Below are 24,945 nucleotides of genomic sequence, written 5' to 3'. Positions count from 1 at the left end.
CCTGCTTGCAGGACTGGATTCACCTTTTTGCGCTTTAGTTTCCCCATCTGTAATAACAGATATAACGGTATTGAGCTCCTTTGTAAACTACTTTGAAATCTACTGATGAAAAGCCCTGTGTAACAACTAGATATTATATTATTATGGAGATTTATTTTTAAAAAAATTACAGTTGGTATATGTGTATCTGTGCATCTGAAAAATAAAAACCAGATAACACTTTAAAAATGCCTGCGTCCTGTGTTTCAAGTCCCCTGTTTACATCTACACATGAATAATATGAGTCCCCATCATGCAGTCACTTAATGTGCTTAACTGTACTCACATGAGTAGCTCCATTAAATTCAATGGGACTACTTACATTAGTAAAACTGATTAAACCCATTGTCATGGTATAATCCCCACTCTGAACCTTAGCATCCAAAAGATGGGGTACCAGCATGAATTTCTTTAAGCTCAATTACCAGCTTAGTACTTGTAGCGCTGCCACCAACCAGGAATTCCAGTGCCTGGTACACTCTGGTCCCCCCCAAAACCTTGCCCGGGGACCCCCAAGACCCAGACCCTCTGGATCTTAACACAAGGAAAGTAAACCCTTTCCCTCACCATTGCCTCTCCCAGGCTTCCCCTCCCTGGGTTACCCTGCAAGATTACTGTGATTCAAACTCCATGAATCTTAAAAACAGAGAGGAAAACGCACCTTCCCCCCTCCTTCTCTCTCCCCCTCCCAGAATCTCCCTGAGAGAGAAAGTAATCCTAACACAGAGAGAAAATTAACCTCTCTCTCCCCCTTCCCTCCTTTCTCCCCACCAATTCCCTGGTGGATCCAGACCCCTTCCCCTGGGGTCTCACACCAGAATAAAAAAACAATCAGGTTCTTAAACAAGAAACTTTTAATTAAAGAGAGAAAAACAGTAAAAATTATCTTTGTAAATTTAAAATGGAATAGGTACAGGGTCTTTCAGCTATAGACACTGGGCACACCCTCCCAGCCTAAGTATTCAAGTACAAATTAAAATCCTTTCAGCAAAATACAAATTTGAACTCCTTCCAGCCAAATACACATTTTCAAATAAAGAAAACAAACATAAGCCTAACTTGCCTTATCTACCTAGTACTCACTATTCTGGACATATAAGAGACTGTATCAAAGAGATTCGAGAGAAACCTGGTTGCACGTCTGGTCCCTCTGAGCCCCCAGAGTGAACAACAACCAAAAACAGCACACACAAAAACTTCCCTCCCTCAAGATTTGAAAGTATCCTGTCCCCTGATTGGTCCTCTGGTCAGGTGACAGCCAGGCTCACTGATTTTGTTAACCCTTTACAGGCAAAAGAGATATAAAGTACTTCTGTTCTATTAACTCCTACTATCTGTTTATGACACCCATGCTTATTTGCAGGATTGGGGCTTTATATAGTATCCTTTCTGAAGGATCACAAAGTGCTTTATAAATTTAACCTGATACATAATCAGTACACATGGATGACATTGCTACTCCTAGAGTGAAACATGTTAACTATTTAACATTTACAACAGCACTATACAACAGCTAAGGAGAAAAAAAATGAAGAACTTTGAATTGATAACTTCAGAAGGGAATTTAGTGACTGTTGTGACAATGAATAAAATCCTAGCCCCATTGCAGCGAATTGCAAAATTCCAATTGACTTCAAAAGAGCCAAGACATCACTTGTTAATAGCTCATTCAGATATTGAGGGCAGGGGACTGGACTCGATGACCTCTCGAGGTCCCTTCCAGCCCTACAATCTATGAATCTATGAATTGTCCTGGATTTAAAATATGGCCCTTAGTCACTTGGTAAGTATAAAAAGCAAATTCTAGTTCTACCTTAAGATTGCCCCAGTCTGCTGAGGGGAGTCTTCCAAAGTCTGCATTCTTTTAAATAACGTGATCAGCCACCTTATTAATTATTGTTGTTTCTTATCTTATGTCATCCAAAGCTGTACTGCGTGCTTCCCAGTACATTAAATTGCACAAAGAACTCACTCTGGAAGGATTTACAATCTAATTTAAATCTAAACTTGCATGTGATGCACTGAAGAGGTAACCATGCAGTAGGTAAAGAGCAATAAAATTAGATATTCAGCAAAGATGTGTGCAGAGTGGCTGAACTTTAAAAAAAAAGTTTCTTATATAAGATAAAAAGTCTTGGTTGACTCAATTCTTTCAGGCAGCTCCAAAGAAGGCGGTTTTAAGGAGAGATTTGAATGAGTGGAGGGAAGTGGCTTGTCGAACCACATGTAAGGGGGCGGGGCAAGGAAGAAGAGCTAAAAATGCCTATGAGAGAAGCAGACAAACATGGCTTTGACAATCTGGCATCATTAGTGGAGCAGAGTATGTGTGACTTGTGCTCCCTCCTGACATTCCAGTCAAAGTGAGATGATTGGTGCTCAGCACTTCTGAAAATCAGGTTGTTTATTTAGGTGAACTTGGGATCCCAGATGTAGGCTCTTGTCTTTGAAAGGTTTGGCCCTAAGTTTTAGGTAGAGATAGGCTGAATCACAGGTTAGATCCAAACACCTCACAAATTCTGTTGATGTTTGATATCTGATTCAGGACTGACTTTTTCCTATGTTTAAAAAGGGCTGAATGAAAACCCCATATCTGAAATCCCCAAACTTAGAAAAGTTTAAAATCTGTATGTAGATCAACATTTTGCAACTTGACCCCCATCTTGAAGACTACACATGAGAGAAAATCTTGGTTTCATTTAAGTCATTGGAACTTTTGCCTTTAATAACTTCAACAGCAGCAGAATTTTCCCCAATATTTGTTATTTGGCATCTTACACTTTAAACATTTCATTTACAAAAGCTCCCCCCTTCCAAATTCACCTTTCAGGCTGTGGCTTGTTTCCATTCCTCTCCTAAGCCTGCAAAGAGACTTGACTTAAGGATGGAATGTCAGCTTTAAATTGTAACCAGGTTATTGATGGTTTGCTCATAACACTGCAATTATTTCAATGTATTTCATTATAGTCAGTACAGTAGAGCATGCTCAAGTCAATATGAATCATTAGCTTAGTAACAGAGACATATAATACATATTTGCTTTATATGTAATATTATAACTCAGAAGATATAGACATTGCTAGTATACATAAAAATAACACTCTTGCTGTAAATTTGTCTATTACTGAGCTGTCTAGCCATAACACTCATCCCTCTGTTTCCAGGTCCTAACTGAAGCTATGATATACACTTATTTCTAATGCATTGTATGCAATTACGGTTGGGTTATCCAGGGCTTATAGGTGATAACTGATATGATTTAGAAGATTAGTCTATATAGGGGGTAGTAATTTAAAAAAAATTACTTTATGTGCTCACTATCAAAAAGGTATTGATATAGTATAAAGTTGCACACTGTTTCTACCTCATTTCTGGTGTCAAGGCAAATAAATAGCAATCATTGTACTTCTGATCCAGACCTAAAGTCCTGATTCAGCCACCTTGCTCACATTGAGGCCTGGTCAACACTAAATCATATCAGTTATCACCTATAAGACATGGATAACCCAACAGTAATTGCATGCAAAGCATTAGAAATAAATGTATTAGGTGTTGCATAGGAGTGTAAAAAATTGAGACCCCTGAGCAGTGTAGTTAAGTTGACGTAAGGTCCCATGTAGACAGCTCTAGCTCAACGGAAGAATTCTTCCATCGACCTAGCTACCACCTCTCGGGGAGATGGATTACCTACATTGACAAGAGAATCCCTCTCATTGGCATACGGGGCAGCTGTGTCACTGTAGCATTTTAAGGTAGACATATCCTAAGTGTGTCTTACTCAATGAATAGTTTCACTGAAGCCAAAAGGGTTACTCATGTGAGTTTGAATTATACAGTGTAAGAATTGTAGAACTGGGACCTTTAGAGTTAAACTGCCTGTAAAATAAAAATATCAGCTCACTATTATTGCATAGTTTCATCACAATTTATTTCTAATTGGCCAAATCTTCTTATGATAGGAAGCTACTGAAATTTAACTGGGCAACCTTACAAAATACTTAAATGTTCAGTAAAGATAAGAGATTGTCCTTACTTTAGCATAGAAGGGTGGGACACATAATAGGCCTTGTCTACAGTACAGGGGAAATTCAATCTAAGCTACGCAATTTGAATTACATGAATAGCGTAACTCAAATCGACATAGCTTAGAGCTACTTACTGCGGGGTCCACACTACATGATGTCAACAGGATCCGATGGAGTACAGGAGTTGACGGGGGAGTGATCTGCAGTGAATCGCCCATAGACTTCCAAATTTTCTTGTAAGTACATTGTTAGTGTATCCATAATAAGTATAAACCAAACTCTTATTTTTAAAACACAGAATCTTCCTTAAAAGTGACTTTAAGTAAACATATATAGACTGAGACTTGGAGCCAGATTCTCTTCCAACTCCAGCTTGCACTGGGCTCAGGTGAGAAGGGGGCTATCGGATAGTCATGGCTCCATCGTTCTCTATTCTGGCTACAGTGCAGTTTAGCGCAGCCTAGAACCATCTGGCCAAGTGGTTCCTTATGGATCATATATCAATCGGGGATTGTCAGAGCGTATTGTGCTCTAGACACTCCCCATGACTGTCTCTCCCTACCACTAATACCCTTCCCCTGCGCTAAGAGCTGTGGAGACTAGGGTGTAGGAGCTGGTTCTGTTGGCTCTATGCTTACTGGGACTCCCTCACACCAGGGGTAGACCCAGTTGGGAATTTACTGGAGATTTCCATCCATTTGTGCAATGGGACTGGAGCAGATCAATTAAAGTAGATCTTCATCTTCTAAATTCATTGTGTCCAGTCCTACTCCCTCTGAAGTATCTTAGGACCCAATTCTGCAAATGCTACTTGGTATGGTTCAGATTCATGGTAATGCACACTATGGCAGATGATAATAAGCATTTTCAAGATTGAATTTTAATCTACCAGTCTAAGAATCTGGAATTAAATGTTATAAATTATTTTCTATAGCAAGTATGACTATTTTTAAATAATACAAATATATGTTTGTTCTTGCTTCAGAGTCACGGGATAAATTATTTTTAATAAATATCTTAAAATATGTGTATTATATTTTAGTATGAAACTGCTCTGACTTTTTGGATTCCTAGGTAGAATTTATTGACTAGTATTGTGTGGTATCTGCTTAAAAAGAACAAAATAATAATAAAATACAAACTATAAGTGCAGATAAATATGATATTCTGCTTCTAATAACTCTGGGTAATTTAAAGATGAAAATTGGAACTAAGATGTAAGTTGTTAAATACTTTAATTTTCCTCTGTGTTTTTTGTGTCAAAAATAATCTTAATATTAAAGGACAGCTGTAGACTCCTAATGACTTGAATACAGTTTGACTGTTTTCATGAAGTGCTCTGTGGGATGTCAGAATATTTAATTCAGGATGTTAAAAACATCCCAAAATGTCACAATAATTATATCACAGCAGGCAATTAAAACACTGGAAAATGCCAACTGACTAAGTGTGTTCCCTGTTATTTAGGAAACTAATGAGTGAGTGACACATAAAGAAGAAAATACAAATTATAACCACAGATTCCAATATATAATATAATTAATTTTAATATAAAATATATATTAAAATAAAATGACCTGACAAACTAACAAAAGCCAGGCAATTTTCAGTTGAAGCTGCCACTTGGGCCTTAGGCACTAGCAAACCCTATACAATGTGATGTTTCATTGTTATTAATATTATTATAATTATTTATTTGTATTACAATATCATACCGTGAATACAGTCCTGAAGGCCCGACTCACCTGAATAGTGAAAGAACCTCTGCCAAACTCTCCACACATTTGCAAACCTATCAGTAGAGCCCAGCAAAACTGTGGATATCTGCTTCATATCCACAGACCATTTTTGCAGATAGTGGATCAGATGCAAATATAACTGTGCAGGGCTCTACTCGCCGGTGGTGCCTGGCCTGTGCTGTTCAACTCGGGCAGCCTGGGGTGCGCCGCATGCTTGGGGCCGGCGGGCAGCAGCCAGTGGCTGGGGCAAGGCAGCAGGTCAGAGTTAGGGCTGTCCAGCACCTGCCTGCCACGCCCCTTCCTGTCCAGTAGCTCAGACACCTCAGGCAACACCAGCATCCCCACCATGGCCTGGTCCATCAGCACTGGGCACACTCCCAGTCCTGGGCCCGGCCCACCAACTCCTAGGCAGCAGGGCTTGCCCCTGGCCACGAGGATTGGAATATGTGGGGCCCCGACACCCCACCCTTCTGCCCCACTCTGATGCAACACGCACTGTTGCTGCCATATGCCGTCACTTGTGAGCTCCCGGGAGCAGCACGCGATGCAACACCCTTTCCCCCCCTCCGTGCTGCCACTTCTCATCAAGACCCCATGCTGCTCGTTACTCCTAGTTCACACCCTCACACTATCTCTTCCCTGCAAGACCCCAACCCGTCCCACTCGCTCCTTTCCCCCTCTCCCTCATCACTAGCCCTTGTGAGATGGCTTACTGCTGCAGGTGCGGATGGAGATACAGGTAAAAGATGGCTAGCAGATCACAGGTTGATCCTGGCGGATGCGGATCCACATTTTTTATCTGTGAAGACTCTATCTATCAGGAGGGTTCTGAGGAAGCTAAAGAACTCCCTGGCAGCATGGTTCCAGCAATCTCTATGGTGGAATCTACATCTTATTCAATTATGTGACAGAAGGCATTGCAAACCACCCTGATCCTTCCAGCTGGAGAATCCACAGGAAATTAATGGAGTTTCAACTTCCTAATGTGGGTTATTCCTGCCTACGTGACAACAGGGACCTATACTTCTAATTTTTTTGGACCTTTTTCCACAACTATTATGTCAAATAGAGGAAGGGTAAAATCCTGGCCTCACTGAAGTCAATGAGAGTTTTGCTATTGACTTCAGTGGGGTCAGGATTTCAAACATCGGATTTAAACCAAGGTGCTGGTCCTGCAAGCACAATGGGAATCAACTGGCCATGTTCAGCCTTGAGGAAAATGTATGATTGGAGACAAACTATGTATAAAAACATAACAAGATCTAACAAAAACGAAAGAGGCCAATTATTCCCATTAATTAATGAGGATAGAATAAGCATTAATGAGTTTATTCTGCAGCTGGGTAGGTTCAATAGTCAGGAAGTGGAACAAGCTGCCAAAGGTAGTTGAGGAATCACCATCATTTGAAATACACAAGGTTACACTAAACAGCAGTCTGCTATCTTTATCTTAGGGTTTTCTATAGGATCCATCCTCATAGTATCTAAGACTTTGTATTGCTGGCTTTCTGAATTCCAGAGCAGAGAGGCTGGGTGGCTGTGTTCAGTCAGGGAAATGGTAACTTCAACAGTCATCATTCCTCTTGATTTGCTGTAACTAGGGGACTCCAGGTAGCATTGACAACTTCTACCTTCCTGTTTCAAAGGAAGACATTTTCCTCCAGGTTCTGAAATCTATAGGGTGGAAGGCCTTCTTCAGGTTCTGGTATCTGTTAGCCCTCAGAAATGGTTCAACACATCCATTCTCTCACCCATGAAGGTCTGACCTAGCATAATCTTCCTTATATGTTCCTTCTCTGTGTCTGACAGGCAGCATCCTTGAGGAGATATCAAAGTGAGGATCAAGAATTGCCTTGGACTGTGGTATAGGCCCTAATTCCTAGAAGTACTGGATCAGTCCCAAGATTGTCATCTCCATTTTCTCCTCTAGCAGGACCTTGTGACCCAGCATCCAGTTCATCACAAAGACCCTGGCCAACAATTTCTGTTGTCATGCCTTTTGAGCAAGCTTTCTCCTCCAGCTGAGTAGCATACTCCAGCTGAGTAGCATTTGTACTACCATGTACAAAAAAGCCATCTAGCTCTTCTGTATAACATCAAATCTGGTACAGGCGAAAAAAAAAAAAAAAAAGGTTAAATCCTAACTTTCTTGTCTTCAGGACTGTCTGGATAAAGGTCTGCATGCTGGCTTCCTGAGAGCTGAATCCTGCTCCAATTTAAGTAAATGGCAATATCTAATTGCCTTGAATATGAGCAGGACCAGGCCTGGAGGGTTTAAGCAGCAGATACCAGAGTTATAAGAAACAAAGTGGAGGGTTGCTCTTGGGATTCATGCACAAAAGCAGTCAGACTTTTTAGAGCAAGTGATAAACTAAAACTCAGACTCTGAATCTGCCATTTTTAGCCATGTGGGACTTCAGTCTGGTTATAAATACCTTTACTAATGTTCCTTTCCAACCCTAGAGGAAGGTCTCAGATTCCTTACTCTTAAAACTGCCTTTCTGGTGGCAATCTCCGTCAAGAGCAATGGAAAGCTACAAGCTCTTTTGTAGAGGGAGCCTTACCTGTAGAAAAGTAGCATTCTTCAGCCCACTAAGTTTCCCTCCCCTCCCCCCCCCAGTACTCAGTCTGTATTTGTTCAGGTGTTGGAAAGGACTACTTGCTGGGCAGGTGTAAAAAAACAAAGAAAAATGGCCATCTTACCTGTTCTCTGAGTTCCTCTATGTCAGTCCAGAGACATCTCTCCCTGTTTTGTTATATTGATTGAGGCTGTTCTCATTTTTTTCTCCTGAACTATTTAATATAGTCTTAATAGATTTTTAAATAATGCCAACTAGCCCCTTTTATAGGGAAAGTCAAGGCATCAAACTTTGCCACAAAAACTATTTTTTCCTTTTTCTATTTGGTAGGACGGTTTATTGCATAGCATCTGTCAGGGGGATACTTGGAGAAACCAAATTAACACGTAAGAAATTACCAATTTGTGATACCCATGAAAAGAAAATCCTGACAGACAAGGATTGTGCTCATTATGAAGCTACTCTCAGTCATAACAGTATTAGGAAAAAAGATATTAATAGCTGACCTTTGAAGTTCATAACTCCTTTCATAACAATTTTGCCCTAAATGTTTTATCAGATGCATATAGTAGAAAATGAAACTTTATAATACAAGTTATAATACATACTGCTAGTCATTTTCATTGACCATTCGTGCAACATCAGAATATATAAATGTTCCCTATAATTTATAAAAAATAGCATGATCTGGTCACATATTTATAGCAGGTGCAACATGAAAAGTAAAAAATTATTCATGAATAAACAAATATTTGAGAATTTAGTTTGTGAAAAGGCCCTAGTATGCTCTTTTTGACTACTCATTTGAGAGAACAGAAATTCCCTCATACTTTCATTAAAAAAAAATCTTTTTTTTAAGTTGTCCTTAGAAGGGAATAGCTTTGTAGATATAAAACTGATACAGAAAACTATTAAGTAATGAACTTCATTCTAAATAAATAATTTCCATCTTGTATTCTGTGCCTTTTGAAAGACTGGGAAAGATCTGCAATTGTTGTCTACTACCATTTCTTTCCTATTTGTTATATATTTTCCCCTATTTAGAGCTGAGTTTTTAAAACTACAATAGCAACAGAAATAAAACTTGATCTGACAAATGTAGGCTGCTATCCTGCAAACACTAATGCATGGGAATACCTGTATTAACATTGAGCTGTCCAACTAATTTCAGTGGGATTAGTAAATCTGGGTAAAGTTACTTGTGTGTGTTTGCAAGATCAGGCCAACTGGGTATTAGTGGTGTTTTATTTGGTGTCCTGAATAACTATAGAATTAGAAGAGCAGATAACATTTCTTCCTTTCCAGATGCCTCAGGAAGTCCCAGTATCTTATTATTGGTTGATTTAATATCATTTTGAGATATCTCAATGTTTCATTGTGTAAAGGAATGTTGTTTTGTTAATATTAGTACAGACATCAGAGTTTTATGTTGTCGTTCAGATTCCAGTTCATTATTTTTTCTGTAAATTTTCAAAATTCTTTTTAATTACTTCTGCTCTGTTTTCTACCTGAACAAATCCATTAGAATGTGAAACTATATTAGAATCAAACACAGCAAACCTTGCCTCCAATCTCTGAATTGCAAGAAATATGGTTTTCAAAAAGACTGTGGGAGCAATAGAATTTACTTCTTCCTTTATATTTTCTCCATGTGAGTGCTAAGGATTTTCCAGGAGAAACTCCCTGCAAAATAAAATATTTCCACTACAAAAGTTAATTTTTGTCTTTAAAAATTACACAAAATAATCAGGTGTTCTCTGAAGAGTTGTTGTACCAAATTTAGAGACAACATTCAATCATGAAAGTGTGAAGCAGGGGATTTTAGTTTAAGTGAAGATCTAACTATAAAGTCTCTACTACTACCTCCATATTCTTGCTATCTTTCTTGCACTCACCCCTGAGGTATCAGAACATGAACATAAAATTAGTGCTGGCTGAAATTTTTCACCGAAACATTTTTACAATAAAAAAAGATTTTTCATGGAAAAATTGTTTTGTTTGAAATTTTCACAAAAAAAACTGAAAATCATAATATTTTGGTTTTCAGTTCTAAAAAAACCAAAAAAAGTTCAGTTTTTGATCTTTTAAAAAGGCAAGGGAAATGGGAAAAGTGGAGAGAATGGATGGAAAAATGAAAATTTAACATTTTTTAGTTTTCGTTTTGTCAAAAGAATTTTAGTGAACATTTTTAAATAAAAAAATGGTTCTCTTCATTTGAAAATATTCATAGAAAAATCCTATCATTTTTCAATGAGCTCTACATACAGCCTAAGATACCAACATCTTAGTTTTGTCTGACATGTTTGCTTCACTGACTGTTGCTATACTTAAGTCTCTTTCTTGAGTGGTTTCAGTTAAAACAGAACTCATCCATGTGTATGAGCAGTTCAGTTTTTCCTTTCAACATGTACTACATTGTGCCTCTCCATTCACCCCCTTCCAGATTGTTAATAAATATATTAAATAACACCCATCCTACCGCACATCCTTGGGGTAGCCCTATATTACCTTCCATAATAAAAATAAATGGACAATGTTCATCCTTTATTTTTCATCTCTTAACCAATTTCTAAAGCAGGGGTCAGCAACCCTTCAGAAGTTGTGTGCCGAGTCTGCATTTATTCACTCTAATTTAAGGTTTCGTGTGCCAGTAATACATTTTAATGTTTTTAGAAGGTCTCTTTCTAAGTCTATAATATATAACTGAACTATTGTTGTATGTAAAGTAAATAAGGTTTTTAAAATGTTTAAGAAGCTTCATTTAAAATTAAATTAAAATGCAGAGCTCCCCAGACCAGTGACCAGGACCCAGGCAGTGTGAGTGCCACTGAAAATCAGCTCGCATGCCGCCTTTGGCATGTGTGCCGTAGGTTGCCTACCCCGTTCTAAAGTATAAAAACTTTACCTCTCACAGTGACTATTCAATTTCCTTGATGGCTTCTTGTGTGGGATTTTATCAAAGACTTTTAAAAAGCACAAATATATTACATTTTATTTAGCCATTATTTTGTTGGCTCTGTCAAAGAATTCTAATAGGTTGGAAAAGAGTGATGTTTTGGGAATCCCCAGATTAGCAACTTTCTAAAAGGTGAATACTCATTGAAGAGGAAACAAGCATAATGCTCTACAAAATTATAAAGGACACTGGCATATGTGCCATTACTACATGTGTTTGGTAATTTATTTAGTAGGCAATTTATAAGGACATATTTCCTTGGTGATAACGTTCCATGACCTAATGCAAGTAGTTGCTTGCTAAGTGACAGACTTCAGGAATCTGCAACTCTTGTTTGCCTTGACTTTTAAGGCACTAGCCTCTTAACTCAATCTGCCATTTATATTCTTCTGCGGCTCATCTGTCTCTTGGTAGAGAGAAAGAGGAGAGGCAATAAGTTCAAATTAGCCACAACCCTGGAAAAACTGGGGCAGATAGTAGTGGTAGAGATCTTTTGTATTTTTCCAGATGAAAAGATACTTGATTGTGGAAAAACCTTTGTAGATTAGTTTTTGGGATAATGATATTTTTTAAGCCAAAAAACAAAAGTCCTAATTGTATTTATTGATTCTTTTACATACCCATCCCCCCTCATTTCCTATTACAACACCGAATAATCACTTCTGTTACAAATACACAGCACAGTGAAATATATCCATGTATTATCCCTTCTTGTGTACTAATGACATTACTCACAAGAAGTCTTATTATCCCATTGCCATCTAATCCAACTGACTTCACATGCCTCCTTGGAAGTGAATGGAAATATATTATCAATAATTTTTCTGGCTCTCAATCCCCATGTCATCTGGCAATGGAGGAAACTTCAAAAAACTTTAATTTGGATAAGATCTGGAAAGTTGAGATGTTAATCTAAATCTTTTGAGCTTTTAACCTTTCCTTCTCATATCCCATATGTCCTCAATTTCCCCAATCCAACAGTCCCCAGTAGGCTTCCATCACTCTCATTTTATTCCTGATCCTTCAAAAGGAACTGGCATGACTATGTGGGGAAGCAGCACAAAGATGAAATCCTAACACTTAGGAGTCTGATGGTTTGCAGAGAAAAAACTCCACAGTGCCAAAATAGCAGCATGAAGGGCCATTTGGGATTTAATGAATTCTGGTTATATAAAATAGTCACTGTGGCCAGATTTTTTGAACTCAGGTAGCTAAAGTTGGGCACTTAATCCATAATCAGGCATCTAAACACATGGTCTGTTTTCAGAGGTGCTGAGCACCTGCAGCTTCCAATGAAACCCCATGACTCTGTCAAAAGGCCAAAAGAACTAGCTCTAATTCCAGATGGGGCCTGAGCACTTCAGGGTTTGGGTTTTTTCCCCTCTTTTTCACCTGCACAAGCTATTTTTCTCTTCTCTTTGGCAGTGGGAATTACAAGACTGGTAAATTGTTATGGTTCCATGTTTGTGCTACTTCTCCATATAACATTGCCAATGGGCTTCAGACCTGCTCAGACTCCATACCCATTCTGCCCTGGCCCTGTCTGAAACTGCCAACATGTATGAAAATTATTGTCAATAATTATGGCAATTTTGGTACTTGACCACTACAAACTGGATTGAGGACCATCACATGCTTCTAGGGTGACCAGATGGAAAGTGTGAAAATTTCAGGACAGGGTGAGAGGTAATAGATGCTATATAAGACAAAGCCCTGAGTATCAGGACTGTCCCTATAAATTGGGACATCTGGTCACTCTACATGCTTCACATAGGCCAATCATTAGTCACGGTTTTCAGTCACTACTGTTGTGTTCTAGATTCAAACTACTGACACAGAGATAAACAGATTTCTATCCACATTAAATAATTTCCTGAGCCATCCAGTGTCCACAACATATTTTTAAACACAGAAAGTACACTAGCATCCTCTGTGTTTTCCTTCCAGTTTTTGCCATCCATTTCTGAGCCTATGTCTTGGTTACCTAGGGAACCAGTGTAGAAGTGAGCTTTATTAGATGAGAGTTCACTGTTGTCAGAGTTGATGGCAGAGTTTTGAGTGGTGGCCTTTATAGCGATTGAAAAGTTACTTTTTTTTTTAATTTCTAAAAAGGATTAAAGGTGGCTATTTTCAAGGAGTTGGTGGTAGAAGAGTGCTTTTTCGAGTACAGGAAAAGAGAAGCAGTTTTGAAGAAGCAGTTTGAATTGGGACAGTGAATGAATGCTTAAAAGGTCACTAAAATACTTTTGATTACTCTGGGAAATAGTTGTTGTATTATGCCCAGAAGTGTTGATTTAAGTGTATTTATACCAATAAGGAAAAAATCCAACATGTATACTGCATATGTGGTTATGAGATCACTGGAATAATCTCCTTTATTTCTGCAACCATGTGACAAATGATAAAGATGAGACATGACACATGCATGAAGGTTTTATTGGGATGAGTTTGAGTGTTTGCATTATTTATGAGTTATTAACAACAGTTGTTTTTGTTAACACCTACAATGTGCCAAGCAATTTCCAGACCTTCAAGAAGCAACAGTCCTGGCTCTCCTAGTTATCCAAAATGAGTTACAACACACTACACATCATATATGTTGCTTTACCACATTTTAGAGAAGTTTATGTATTTTAGAGTTATGTAAATTTTTATACTCATTTTCATTTTTCCTGCCTGGATGATAGGTTAGTTATTGAGTATAATTAAATAATAAATTACTGACCTAGAAACCTGGAAATTGCCATGCTGGATCAGGTCATGGTCAGATCAGGTCATGATCAATCTAGTTTAGTATCCTGTCTCTAACAGTTGCCAGCACCAGTTGCTTCAAAGAAAGGTGTAATAAACCCCACACTAGGTAGATGTGGGATCATTTGTCCCACAGGAAAGTCTTATTATTCCTATAAATATCTGACCTAGGGTTGCTAATTTTGTAATATTTAAAAAACGGATATTCTAGCAGGAGTGCCAGAACCTGCCCCACACCATTACTTCCCCTGAGGTCCCACCTCTACCCCACACCTTACCTCCAAGGCCTTGCCTCTACCCCACCTCTTCCCCCCAATGCCCATGCCCCCATCACTCACTGTTTTTCCCCGTTGGGAGGGTCTTGCCTGCAGAGCTGGGGCTGGGAGCTGCAGCCACCTGACACAGGTAGAAGAAGGCCTGGCGCAGGTGATGTCCTGGCGCCTCCACATCTCCCCTGCTCGTAGTAACCAGATTTTGATGTCCAGTCAGTAGATCTGTCCCCTTTTTGTCAGGTCCCCTTTTTGACTGGACTTTCCGGTAAAAAAACAGACACTTGGCCACCCTAATCTGACCCTTTTTTGAATCTTGCTGAGTTCTTGACCTCAATGACTTCCTGTGGCAATAAGTTTCACAGCCTAATTATGGACTGTTTGAAAAACTATTTCCTTTTATTAGTTTTGAATTTGCCATCCTTCAGTTTCACTGGTTTTGTATTATGAGATGGGGAGAACAGAAGTACCTACATAACACTTCTCTTCTGAAAGACAGGAAAAATACTATTATCCCATTTCACAGTGGGGGAAAACGTACAGAGAGGGAAAGCGGCTTGTTCAGTGTCACACAGAGAGTTAATAGCAGAGCCAGGAGTAGAATCCAGTTCTGTTGGCTGCACATCTTATGCCTAAGTCACTAGACCACTCTGATTCCTCACTTTTGGAACTAGGAAAACTCGAAAAGGATAAAAAAGTAGCTTTTCTCTAAATCGGCATGTTTTCATTTTAAGGGCTATCTCACAAACCAACAGGGCTAGATATGGCTTTCCATGTCACAGAACAGTCTGGAATCTCAGCTGTCTAACAAGGTAAATTGGATATTTCTAGTTACGTTGGGTTATGAAACCATGATGTTTAAAACTGGCAAGATATACTACTAGACCAATCATGTACTACAGTAATTTTAAATTATTACTTTTTACCTGATCCATATTTGGCGAGGGCTGGAGAAACTGCTCAGATCCAGAACATTAGGCATAAGTTCCAGGAGAGGTGGATAAGTGTGCAGAGGACAAGTCAAGTAGAGCTAGGTAAGGTAGTAGTGTGAAATATATGCAGTTTAGCATATAGCTGTGCAGGTGATGATAAATGAAAAAAAAATTCATCCGATGGATATCATCACACAGCAAGCAGTGTTTTTGAATCCCTGCTTTTTACCTAGGAAAAGAAGGAAGCAGGTTCATTTTACAAATAAAGGAGATGACAGCTGTTGGAAAGCAGCTCGGGGATTTGGAATATTAACAGTAGTCCTATTCAAGAAAGCATCCTTCTTCAGGAAGGATACATAAGCACATACTTAACAGTAATAAACATGCACTTGGGACTTTAGCATACACTTAAAAATAAGCATGGGCTGATGTACTTTCCTGAATCTGGACTTATGGGAAAAAATAAGGGCCGGAGCATTCAGACTGCTGAGTGCAAATACACGGGACTGCACAGTGCAATAGTGTAACCTCTGCAGAGCAGCTCCACCTCACTGTGGCCTGGGGAGAAGATTTATGATCCCCTCCTCTCTTATACACCTGGCCAGAACCCAAACTGACTACTTAGCTTGGCCCACCTAGATTCCGAATTTTGCCCTACATATCCATTTCTGTTTGCATGCTGAAGTGTGTAATAAAATACTTAGAAAAAAGCTGACTATTAAAGCGATGTAATTTGCAAAGGATTGGATTCATAGAGTTTCCAATTTTAATTGGTATAAAGAAAAATTAAAAATATATAAAGCAGCAACTCCTTGCATAAAAAGATGAGTGCTTATGAACAGCTGGAATTTGCATATAACCTTTCAAAATAGAAAGTGTTACAGAAACCACTTTTGCTCTGGAACAGGCAACATATGGTGGCAGAGAATAGAACCCGTTAGTCTATATTTAGTCCTATGACAGGTGCACAGACAAATGTTTAGATGAGAGGGGACAGCTCTTTGCTGATACTGTGTCAAAATTGTCCTGAAATATATATTTTTCCAGGGGTGAAAGGGTTGTGCATTTACCTTTTTGTGCTATTGAAAATTTGTTTTTGTAACTGAGAAAATGTAATACTCAACCCTTCCCCATAAAGCAGTCAGTTCACAGTCCAGGAATAATTAACAGTGTATTGAGAGAACTCCTGGAAGAAATACTATACATCAAGTTGTGGTAATCCCTTATCTGCCCTGAAAATACTGTGAGAGTCCTTATTCATAACACTGAAGTACACAGGTCCTGACTGTGATCCTACAGAAGTACATGCAAAACTGATATTTTTTCAAAGCTGTATAAGGACTTTTGGGATTCTCATGTTTGTAAGAATAGGCTTTTAGAAGCTGGAAGTAGTTAGACACAAAAATTAGTTTTTGAATTAATTAGCACAGCTGCAGTGGGTCACCGTAGACAATTGTCATTGTGTAAACAAATGAAATAAAAGGGAAGAAGTGGACATGAGTCCAATTCTGCAAGGCATGTCTTACTGAGGCAAAAGGTCTACTGATGCCAATCCCATTTTGCTTCAATAAAAAGTGGAGGATCAAACTACTACCACACATACTGACTACCACTATCAGCTAAACAGGAATGAGAAACAGGCAGTAGGAACTATTTTTTCCTGAGAAAAATCAGCAGCAATATTGCCAACCTCCAGCATTGCAAAATAGGGTCAGTTCTCAAAAATCATGAGATTTGTTAAAGAATGATCAGATTTTATAAAACAAGTGTTCGGTTGTTTTTATTTGGCTTCTGAGCCTTTCAGGTGCACTTAGGTCACATTTCCCAGATTTTCTCTGCAATCACAAAAGTTAGTAATTTAGTTTTTTATTAAATGAAAGCTCAGAGTCACATGTAAACACATGAATTCAAAAGCTATTGCTTTGAGAAAAATACTAAACGTAGCAAAACTCACAATAAAAAAAAATTAAAAAACCCTCACAATTTAGCAACACTATGGTAGTCAGTATTCTAGCACCTGTATATGCAGCCAAGCCACTACTAATTGTAGTTCTCTTTAGCCTCAAGTCTGAAGCCCTTACTCTCAAAAGTATGCCTTACACATGAGTATTCCTGTTGAGTTCACTGGGGATTCTCAGCTGAGGACCCAGTACTGAAAAGTGGTAAGCACCTCTGTTGAATCCAGTGAGAGTGAAGGGACCACTCATCACCTCACAGAATCAGGCCCTACACAGAGTGTGGCCCAGATCATCTGCTGCCCTGTACCCAGTTAACTCAGAACAGGGAAATGGGGAGGGGAGAAGAGTGGTATTAAGACACTGTTTAGCCTTTTCTGGTCTTGAAACTCACTGGGCACTGGTGCAGTCTCCAGTAGAGTTACCTCAAGGGACATTCCAGCAGTCTGCAGTTGCTAGAGCATAAAGATGCTCTGGCCACAACTCCTTTGAGTTGGGTTGAGTGGAGAAGTGCCTGAACGTTTACCCCCACAAGGGACAATTTAGGTTATATACTTAGACTGTAAGCTCTTTGGGACAGAGACTGTCTTTTCTTCATGTGTGAGTACAATGCCTACCATATTGGGACCTCAGTTGTGGTTGGGGCTTCTAGGATGTAATACAAAACATTGGAAGTAGAGCGTATACCCACTGGCTTACCACTAGTAGGGTGGCTCACAACAGCTGGTGTGGGCACCACAATCTGGTCCCACTAGTTTGTACAAAGGCTGCAGTATCAAACTGTCACAAGGTGCTCTACTCACCTGGGTGACATTTCCTTCTGGCAATTCTAGGGATCAGCTCTGCTTGGTTCAGTGCCTCCTTTCTCCTCTTCTACCTTTGCAGCTCTTCTCTTGCTCACAGAGCTTCATTGTGACTGCTTCATGACTCAGCCCTCTGGCCAGCTCACACTGTGATTCCCCTTCCAGAGAACTCTTTCAAAGTGTCTCTCCACAAATAGTGTCAGACAGTCCTCAGGCCCATTGCACTGACTGTGTCACTCCCACAACAACTCAGGCAGTCTTTCCATTCATTGCCCCATGCAATACTACTCTGCAGTGGACAGTAGGGGAACCCAGGCCCACCCTCTACTATGGAGGGTTAAGAACTGTGACTTCACCAACTTTACTACTCTCCCCCTGGACTACTTCTCCAAGCTTTTCATTCTTCAGCCTCCCTATCAGACTCCTCTCTCTTAGGCCTACTAGAGAAACCCTTTCTCAAGCGTCCTTATCTCCCTGGCTTCCTTCTCCCTTTCAGGTAGAGATACTACAGACTGCCTCCTACATTGCTGCCAGCCTCTTGGCTTTATGGAAGCCCTGCTTGTTTCCTCACAGGTGAGTGTCCTCCTAATTAGTACCCCCACTCAGTCTAAGTCTCCCCTATTTGTGGCTTAATTGGCTGATTGGGCCTACCTGGCCTAATTCAGCTTTCAAAGCCACTGTGGGGAGTATACCCATCACACAAAACTAATGCCCAGTATTTTTCTGAGTGCAGCCTAAAGAAATGGAGCAATTTATAGTCTTCAGAAAAATTCTAGAAAGACGAACTATGGGAAACTTAAGCTTTTGACATTTATTTGCAAAATGCAGTATTAGTGTGGTGATGTAATCACTCACACTTTGAACAGAAATAACTAACTACTTCTTGGGCATGAAAATGTTCTCTTGGGTTCCCTGTTTGAAAGAAAATGTTTTTATAAATTGCATTAAAATAAACTATTTCTAAATCACAGATTCCTTATGTTAGTAAGTACTTTAATTATTCACCTAAAGAATATGTGGCAAAAACTGAAGATTCATTTGACTTTTAACATTGAAAAGAAGAATTTTGAAATTACATGATATCAATAAAAATTAATCCAGTACAATCTGACAGAAAACGAAGAGCCCAGTCCTTCACCATGAGCTGAATAGAGTCCAAATAAATCAGTGAGGTTCCTCCTTAGGTGCAACAGTTTTGCTTCCACATCAAATACAGGATCAGAACCGCTACTGGTTATTTTTGTATGTAGTTGTAGGCTCCTGGCGTATCTCCCTGGTCCATTAAGGACTCAATGCCTTGACCAAAAAGTCTTTTATGCCCTTCCTCCAGGGTACAGTTTTATTCTTTAAACATAAAACTTAGGCAAAACATCAAAACAAAAATAGTTCATCTGCCCACCATGGGCTACCAGAGACTTTTTCCCTTGCCTCTCTCACACACCCTTCCTATCGAACTGCCTATTTCAGGACCTACTATGGGAGCTCATCTTCTTCCTCCAGCTCCTTACTCAACTGAGTCACTTGCTGGCTTTTGTAATCAATTGATTACTTCCCAGCTGGGTCTGATAAATGAACAGAGCTGGCTGGCCTCAGGCTCAGTGGTCCTTAAAGAGGCAGATCATCCAGTTACAGTACAATTAAATCATATGCTGGTTCTACCTTTCCATATGTCCCCCATTCCATATGGGGATAGAACTATATGCAATAATACAGACATTTGTGTAATAATTCATGCTGTGATCCCAGTTTATTCTGTTATATCAAGAAGAGACTAGGGAGGAAATGATCCATAATACAAATATTTAACAGTGGGCAAAAAGGCAGGATACATATCAATCAGTATTGACATGTGCGGTGTCACAAATGGCCATTTTCAGTCAGATGTGAAAAAGAAAGGGAAAAATAGAGGAAATATCTAACACTAATGAATAATTGCATTTAGAAATATTCCAAGTTACTAACTCATTGTACTGAAATACTTTTTACAGAGATCAGAGTTCAGTCTGAAATTTCTAATAATATCATCTGTACCAAAGTATTGATGGTCAGATACATTTAATCTTTTCCAGTAATTTCTTCACATACTTGATATACCAGGGAATGAATTATTTGCTCTTGTGGAGAACTCTATACTTTAGAGAGAATCAGATGCACTGCTTCAAATATTTCCTTGTAAGGTTGGATTTGACTGGGATCAGGTTGCATCTCATGGGCCACAAACATTGAGGAATTTAAATTCTGTTATCTTTCTACAACACATCTTTGCACTGGCAAGATGCTTGCTAAATCTGGTCTTTATCTCACACATTTTAACTGGCAATCACAGTTTCTGCATTGGACAAATGTGTATTTCTCCAGGAAAGCAACCTGTAGGCCAGCTTCACATAAGCTGGATCTTCTGTCATATTGAAATACAGTCTCTGGCTGCTATGTCAGCAGTCATGACTGATTTTTCTCCCTCTTTGCATTTTAGAAAACCAAGTGTCCTTGTACAGACGCTCTCTGACTTACGCAAGCGTTCCATTCCGGAACACCTTGCATAACTTGAATTTTGCGTAAGTCGGAAATGTATCTCCAACCATTACACAAATTAAAAAACAAACAAACAAAAAACCCCTCCAATTTCTAGCTTATGGAACCTTTTCCATAAACTCAGATTTGCATATGTCGGGTTCACGTAACTTGGGGAGCGTCTGTAAATGACAGCGATACTTTGTTTTCAAGCATGGACAGTTAGGTAGAGCTCAGCAAACTTAACTTCACATTGAATAATCTTGTCCTCCAAGTTTTTGATTCTAGCCTTGATGTTTGCTCTGTTTACCAACCTGTCGAGGTTTGCGTCCATGCTTGCAATAGAAGACTGGATTACACTTGGGTTTTATCTGGGTGATCTATTCCATTTATTCTTCTTCATATTATTAATATTTGTATTGTCGTAACACCTGAAGGCCCCACATGGAATGGAGGTCCCATTGTGTACATAAGAGGACACATTCCTTTCCCCAAAGAACATTTTGCTAGGATCAGGTTGTCCTACATGCACTCTGAGTCTTTGCTGTACTGATAAACATGGTATTTTATATGCTTCTTACTAGTTAAAAACTTTTTACGACTTTTCCCATTAATCTCCTTTATTGATATTACTGCAACTAAAATACATATTGGATCTTCAGCAATATTCTTAAATAACTTAAATATTCTTAAATATTCTTAAATACTAATAACTAGTATTTCTTTACACAATGCACAGTCAACCTGTGGCACTCCTTGCCAGAAGATGTTGTGAAGGCCAAGACCATAACAGAGTTCAAAAAAGAACTAGATAAATTCATGGAGGATAGATCCATCAATGGCTATTAGCCAGGATGGGCAGGAATGGTACCCCAAGCTTCTATTTGCCAGAAGCTGGAAATGTAAGAGTAATTGGAAGGCACACACATTGCCAGCGGGCTACATGGGATGGAAAAAAGTAGACTAGCGTTAAAATTATGTTAAGTTCTTACATGGTCTTTGAATCTGAACAAATCCTGAAAGTTACTGGAAATGAGCATTAACAGGAGGCACCTATTTTGTACTGGTTCTTTATTGCAGTTGCTGTGCTGCTGCATTCCCTTAACACTCCACTGACATCAGTGTCATACCCAATTTCTGCTTTGACTTACATTGTGGAAAATAAGCAGAAATATCCTATACTAGTGTTTAGCATTCAAAAATAAGAATGGTTAAAAGTTGGCATAATGAACAAAAGATGATTTTCGCCTGGTTCCCTTGTATTATAATGTCATGTCATTTTTTGGTATTCTAAGGAGTTTTCCTACCAGGCAGTGGTCATCCAAAGTTTTCCTTACCACCTTGTCAATATGCCTAAACTCTGACCTGGAGGACCCTCTTAAGTGCTGAAAGATTGGTGCAGTGTCCATGGCTTATTCAGGGCCTTTCAGCTAGGACTGATAAAATGGGTGCCAATGAATGCCACTTGTGATGGCAATTTTGGGAGATGTGAGCACATGTCTACTAGGAACTGGAATGAGACTATTCACTCACATTGGTTATTAATGTATGCAGTGTAGCTGTAGCTGTGTCAGTCTCAGAATATTAGAGATACAAGGTGGATGAGATAATGTCTCTAATTGGACCAACTTCTGTTGGTGAGAGAGAAACTTTTGACCTAAACAGAGCTCTTCTTCATGTCTGGGAAAGGTGTTCTGAATGTCACAGCTAAATTCAAGGAGGAACAGATTGTTCAGCTTAAGTAGTTAGCACATATTCTCAGGCTATGGCTACACTGGCACTTTATAGCACTGCAACTTTCTCACGCAGGGGTGTGAAAAAACACCCCTTGAGCGCAGCAAGTTACAGCTCTGTAAAGCGCCAGTGTAAATAGTGCCCCAGCACTGGGAGCTGTGCTCCCAGCACCGTAAACTAATTCCCTCATGGAGATGGAGTACCTGCCATGCTGGGAGAGCGATCACACTCGCACTTCAAAGTGCTGCTGTGGCAGCGCTTTGAAGTTTTGAGTGTAGCCATGGCCTAAGGGACCATTCTAAGTACAGTGGCACATTAACACCTCTGCAGTCATAGGACAAAAAAAGGGGGGGGGTATGGGTTACCGATTGTTCTCACAATCAGCTTTAACAATAGAACCTTACAAACATAAACAAGAAACACATGGATTACCAAACCTACCTTCACAGATCCAGTAACCACCTCAAACACACTGAGAAATTTGTTATCTATAGCCAGGGATTCGGATACCACACAATGTGCTCCGAGAAGAAAGTTCAGGATATACATGGTAACACACTTAAAACCACCTTCGCCAAACAAGGGCACTGCACCAGAGAAGCAAAGCATCATGGAATGACCCATCCAAATGCCCCAAGAGAACCTTCTTCAATACAGAAGTAAAATCCCCTCCTGCACACCCCTAGTTGCCACTGGAACTCATATGGGGTATCATCAAACAGCTATAATCCATACTGAATGGGGACCCCATCCTGAAAGAAGTCTTTCCTGAACTCCCACTTCTAGGCTTCAAACAACTCCCCAACCTCTTCAAGCTCATCATCAGAAGCAAACTTCCCACAGACCAGGACACACAAACTCAAAGCAACACCAGACCCTGACAAAACAATGGACGCAAAACCTGCAGACATATCTCCACTGCTACAGTGATCAAAACCCCACACAACACACCTTTGAGGATCCCTGGATCCTACACATGCCTATCACAACATGTGGTATACTTCATCCAATGTACTAAATATCCCAATAACAACTATGTGGGTGAAACCAGACATTACCTTCTCGAATGAACTCACACAGGAAAATAATAAAAGACAAAAATACCCTAACACCTGTGGGTGAACACTTTGCACAAAGTGATTACTCTATATCTGACCTATCAGTCCTCATCTTCAAAGGAAACCTACAAAACACTTTCAAAAGATGAGCCTTAAATTCATAACTCTGCTAGCACTAAAAATCATGGACTAGAACAGAGACATTGGCTTTATGGTTTATTACAACAATCTGTGCCACTAACCCTCTCTTTTTGTCCTGTGATTGCATAGGTGTTAATGGGCCACTGTGCCTTCAGTGGTCCCTTAGAATATGTGCTAACTACTTATGCTATGCTATCTGTCCCTTCTTACATTTAGCTGTGATGCTCTGAGGACCTTTCCCAGACCTGAAGAAGAGCTCTGTGTGGCTTGAAAGCTTGACTCTCTCACCAACAGAAGTTGGTCCAATAAAAGATATTACCTCACCCACCGTCTCTCTAGCTGGTTATTAATGACTATCAGATGGTAACAACTATCTTGAGATGTACTTGAATATAGAACCTAGAGATGAAAGGCTCTAGTATCAGGATCTCTTAACTAATCCCCCGAGCCATCTCATTTCAGCATTTGTTAAGGTGTGGAACTGCATTTTTGTTTTTGAAAAATTGCTGTTTGGAAAGTAGTAATTGCACACGGATGGGAGATGCATTTTAGGAAAACAGCACATCTTTCTTGGACATTTTCTATATGATTCTGTGGCATCTATGTGATCACAACATATGCAGCAGCTATTTAATTTGTTATGTTTTTTATGCACTGGTTTGTTAAGAAAAGACTGTGATTTGTGATTATGAAGGCAAATTATTAACCAATGAATAGCATTACAGTGCGTAATTTTTGTCTGCTATATAATATTCACTGCATCTTATGGGAGAAAGACAACAACCTTCACGTGGTGCTTCTGTTAAATGCTGGTGTTTTTTGCGCTCTGTGTTTTGTGCAAATCCACCAACATACCAATGCTGTCAGTTGGCCACTGGATGTTGTTTTACCAACCTCCCAGTGAATGTAGCAACAATTATACTTTCTCAAACTGCCTTTTCCAGGACCAAAACAGAACAATTGGGCCAGTCCTCCAAATATACCAACTTAATGTAGAAAGGATGTCCAGGAAAAAAGCAAATTACCTCTTGAGGGCCCTCAAAGACCATCACATTGACATTGTGGCCCTCCAAGAAACACAGATGAAAGAAGATAAAGCTGCCAAACACAAAATCTATGGCTATACCAAAATTGCTGCTGTTAACCATCTAAAACATGGGCTATCAGTGTACATGCGAAATGGATTAGAGGATGTGGAAGTTTTGGAAGAATCATTGACCAAAGGAAGAAAGATCTGCATAGAATTAGGGACATCATTATAGTAAACGTATACAAGCCACCTAACCATCATGTGGCCTGATCCCGACTTCCCTTCCCTTCCTCATCTGGCCATCTACATAGGTGACTTTAACAGCCATCACGAAGACTGGGGATACTGCTCAAATGACACAGCCGGGGAGCAGATCACAGAATGGGCCTCCCTAGAAAACCTCCAACTGCTCTATGATCCAGAGCA

Source organism: Gopherus flavomarginatus, chromosome 3, assembly GCF_025201925.1.
Source record: "Gopherus flavomarginatus isolate rGopFla2 chromosome 3, rGopFla2.mat.asm, whole genome shotgun sequence".
In the NCBI taxonomy this organism is placed as follows: Eukaryota; Metazoa; Chordata; order Testudines; family Testudinidae; genus Gopherus; species Gopherus flavomarginatus.
This window is presented reverse-complemented; position numbering follows the sequence as displayed.